The sequence below is a fragment of the Danio aesculapii genome, chromosome 10 (assembly GCF_903798145.1).
Source record: "Danio aesculapii chromosome 10, fDanAes4.1, whole genome shotgun sequence".
Classification (NCBI taxonomy): Eukaryota; Metazoa; Chordata; class Actinopteri; order Cypriniformes; family Danionidae; genus Danio; species Danio aesculapii.
Window position 1 is genome coordinate 10,938,999 of NC_079444.1, and position 5,000 is coordinate 10,943,998.

Sequence of the window (5,000 nt, forward strand, 5' to 3'; positions counted from 1 at the left end):
TGATTCAAATGAATTACTGACTTCTGCTGGCTTCATTAGTTTCAAAAACACTGATTTCTTTACCATTTAAAATGCCATGTTTGGATATCTTTTCTGCTGGAAATAATGTTGTCCTAAAAAAAAAGAAGAAAAAAAAGAAAAAAATCTTTCATATACCATGTGAACATTATAGCAGAAAATTTTAGTGATTTTAAAACCTTGACTTTTCCAAACCGCGGTATACATTGAAAACCGTTATTGTCCCATGCCTAATCACAATATATCGTATTAGATAATAATATTGTAGAATTATTTACTATTTATTATCTATTTTTCAATATTGTGCAGTTTTACTAGGAGTGTACCGGTACACTTATTTGTAAAAGTGAGTCTTTTAGCTCTGTTAATCTTTACATTTGCATACCTTCATTTGTCTACATTTTATACATTTTGGGTCATTATTGATTCTTACAGTTGAAGTCAGAATTATTAAACCCCCTGAATTATTAGCCCTCCGGTTTATTTTTTTCCCCAATTTCTGTTTAACGGAGAGAAGATGTTTTCAACACATTTCTAAACATAATAGTTTTAATAACTCATTTCTAATAACTAATTTATTTTATCTTTGCCATGATGACAGTAAATAATATTTTAATAGATATTTTTCAAGACACTTCTATACAGCTTAAAGTGACATTTAAAGGCTTAACTAGGTTAATTAGGTTAACTAGGCAGGTTAGGGTAATTAGGCAAGTTGGCTTGCATGGTTTGGGATCTGTAGAGCTGCGCATCGTTGGATTTGCTCTTCAGTGTTTGGACTCTCAGTAGTGATTTTTAAATCACACTGAACTGAGCTAAACTGAACTGAACACTACAAGCTGAACTACACTGTTTCAATTTACTATGACCTTTTATGTGAAGCTGCTTTGACACAATCTACATTGTAAAAGCGCTATACAAATAAAGGTGAATTGGATTGAAAGTTAATGTAAAGTGATGGTTTGTTCTGTAGACAATCAAAAAAAATAGCTTAAAGGGGCTTATAATTTTGACCTTAAAATGTTTTTTAAAAAATTTAAAACTGCTTTTATTCTAGCTGAAATAAAACAAATAAGACTTTCTCCAGAAGACAAAATATCAACAGACATAATGTGAAAATTTCCTTGCCAAGTTAAACATCATTTAGGAAATATTTTAAAAAGAAAAATAATTTTCAATTGTAAATACAATTGATTATTTAATCTGCACTGTACAATCTGACATTACATCCTTAATTCTTTAACTTTAATATTCATAGAAAAACTCTACTTTGTTTTTTTTTTAATAAAATCAAATCTCATCTTTTAAAATTGGGCCATTTTACCTGACAATTCCAGCAATGATTTGTGTAGCGCTAGAATTAAACCAACACAAGCTGGGATTTGTTATAATCATAACCATAGGATTTTATTATTTTCTGCACTTTCACGCTTTCGCTTTTCCTCTACTGAATCAGAACGAAAGTGCAGATTGAACGAAAATAACTTACTTCCTCACTGCAAAATAAGGTGGATTACCAACACTGCATGATCAACACAATGAACATCATGGAGCTACACGCACACAGTTTATATCCATGTTTTCATAGTTTTGTTTTGGCACAGACAGCTTGGACCAGCACAGAAATGAAAAATAAATAAGTTTCAACTTGTCTCTTTCTCAAGGGATTTTGGTCTCTACAAACAAGTGAAATCTTTCGCATTTCAACCTGAAGCAATATGTGATGGCCACCAGCTATTTTCAGCCAATGTGCCAAGCAATTTCCAAAGCATTTCAGATGCTGGGTTTCACAGCAGTGTGTGTGTGTCGCTGAGAGAGAGTTGTGTGTGTCTGTGCGAGACGGAAGCGATGTGTGAGCTTATCATACAAAGAAACAAATATCACAGTTATGCTCTTTGTTCTTGTGAAAAACCAGTGGATATTCAGGATGGTATAGATTACACACTTACGTGATCTTGGATGAAGTCAAACGTAACATCCTTCAAAAGATAACTTGTTTACACAAGTATGATGAAGTGAAGTGAAGATTTCTTTATGTACACTTATGTAACCAATATGTTTCCATAGTATCTACAAAAATATTCATTCAGGTGTGGTTTGATAGGCAGGTTATAAATTTAATATACCACACTCTCAAAATGGTATGAACAAACCCAGAGTAAGTATTTACAAGTAATTTTTAACCCAACATTTGGGTTTTTGTCCACATTTTTTATAGTACAATTTTAGCTAGTTAAGTACCATGAATTTTCAATTTCTCAAGATTTAATAATTATTCATAAATAAAGTAAACATAATTTTAATTATTAATAATAATAATAATGGAGATAATACTACTACTACTACTAATAATAATAATAATAATAAAAATAATAATAATAATAATAATAACAATACCAATAATAAGAATACTAATAACAATAATAATAATAAAAATAATAAGAGTTATTATTATTGTTGTTGTTGTTATTATTACACATATCATGTTGATATTTTGTCTTTAATTGAAGGTATGTTTACATATCAATAATGTATTGCAAGTTAGGGCTGGGCCAATAAACGATATTATATCGAATTGTGATAAAATTTATGTCAATAACAATGATAAGCGCTGGACTTTTTACTCTATATTGATCTAAGAGCCAGTCACACAGAAGAAATGTGCAACATTGGCAATCTAAAAGCGTGTTGATATTAGAGATGTACCGAATTTTCGGCCACTGAAAATTCATCAGCAGAAAATTATGCCATTAATTGGACCCTCTAATTTTTGTGGTTTCGTCATTTTTGGGGTACTCTTTTAAATCTGGAAACAACTGATATTGAAATATATATCGTTATCAGTCAATATAGAATATAATTATCAAGACTGCATTTTTGCTATATCGCCCAGTCCTACGTCAAGTGATAAAAAGTTTGTTCTTTTTGCATTCTTGAATAAATTACATAATAGATGACATGCAAAAACAATTGACATGAATCTGCAAAAATGAGCGAAAAGGCTGTATTTTGTATGCCAGGGCAGTAGTTGGCAGTGTCGCTTTGTCAAAAAAAAGAAAAAAAAGTCCACAATTGTTGTTCAGGCTGTCATTAACTAGAGAATGCAGTAGACTGAATATGTTCACAAATTGATATTTCATAGATTAAACAGAGATGATCATATATATATATATATATATATATATACATTCCTTTATTTTCTTTTGGCTTAGTCCCTTTCTTAATGCGGGGTCGCCACAGCGGAATGAACCGCCAACTTATCCAGCACATGTTTTGCGCAGCGGATGCCCTTCCAGCCGCAACCCATCTCTGGGATACATACACACACACTCACTCACACTCATATACTACGGAAAATTTAGCCTTCCCAATTCACCTGTACCACATGTCTTTGACCGGAGCACCCGGAGGAAACCCACACGAACGCAGGGAGAACATCACACAGAAACTCCACACAGAAACGGCAAATGACTCAGCCGAGGCTCAAACCAGCGATCTTCTTGCTGTGAGGCGGCAGCAAGACCTACTGCGCCACCCATATATATATATATATATATATATATATATATATATATATATATATATATATATATATATATATATATATATATATATATATATATATAATTATTATTATAAAAAAAATTAAAATACACCCTGAAACATGTTTTAAAATGTATTCAAAGGCTAAAACGTTTTGGGAACACACACTAGATATTTTAAATGCTTTGCATAATTACATCTGAAATGTTTACTATTTATGTTTGTATTAGTACGTTTATAAATATCCAATCCTCTGTACATTTTTTTTCTCCAGGCCACGCTGTAGTTCCATTTTTTTCATGTCTGTGGGAATTCTGTGGCTACCATGGTAAATACTTTAAGAAAAATATCAATAGTATATTTTTGAGAATATTCTAACCAAACAAGCGTAGTTCCCACAAGAACTTTCATCTGTTAAAGAGACAATTCACCCTAAAGTGAAACTTCTGTCATCACTAACTCACAATGGGAATTTCTTTTTATCTTCTGACCACAAAAGACGATATAGGAAACCCGGTAGCCATGAACTTTCCCATTACTATTTTTCCCTGCTATGGATATCAATTATACTGGTTTCCATCATTCTTCAAAATATTTTCTTTGAGTTCAACAGAATAAAGAACTGAAACCAACTGAGGGTAAATAAATTTTAACCCTCTCTTTAAAGTAACCATTCGCCTCACCAACCAATTCCTTTTTTATTTGTCTAATGTTCAGCTTTACTCATCCGTTCAACAGTAGGTTCCTTAAAGGCCTACATGAAATCTGCACATGCAGATTTCCGCAGATTTTTGCTAAAATCATTCAGTTTATTTATGTTTATTAAGTTATGTTAATTTCCGTAATATTACTGAATAATATGCTGTTTATATGATTTATTTACAATACAGTTTGTAAAGTAACATTTTCAGTCTTTTAGTAGATATATTACTATATACCATACATTTGAGAGACTTACTTTGTTTACCAAACAAGTGGATCTAACTGAATTTGCAATGTAAATCATAAATAAAAGTTATTTTTATTTAATGTGTTAAGCTTTTAGTTATTATACTATTAAAATCATTACACATAAACAGAATTTGTACTAAATTCTGCGCAGAACTAGAAAAAACGTCCGCAGATACTGTCTGGTCCAACTTATGACTCTTGAATCCCTAAAGAGCTAAATGAGTCCATTCAAATGAGTCGTTAAGCTGTTGACTCCAGAACAGTTCTATCTGTTTCAGCGGATGTCTCGTTCCCAACGCCTTTGACCCGATTCAAATCAACTCATTGAAAAGATCCGAGTCACAATAATGATTCGTTCACATCGCCCGTACAGTGTGGATGGGGTGTGAAACTGCGGAAGTCCCTGAACAGACACCTGCTACAAGATGATTCTCAACTCTCACTTAACCGACCCTACATATTGGTGTCTTTTACAAAAGATAACAAAA

General features: G+C 32.0%; 1 protein-coding gene across 3 annotated transcripts in view; it reads right to left on the bottom strand.

Annotated features, from left to right (window-relative positions):
* strbp (spermatid perinuclear RNA binding protein) overlaps positions 1–5,000 on the bottom strand; it is a 175,996-nt gene that overhangs the window by 168,817 nt on the left and 2,179 nt on the right. The window lies entirely within an intron of this gene.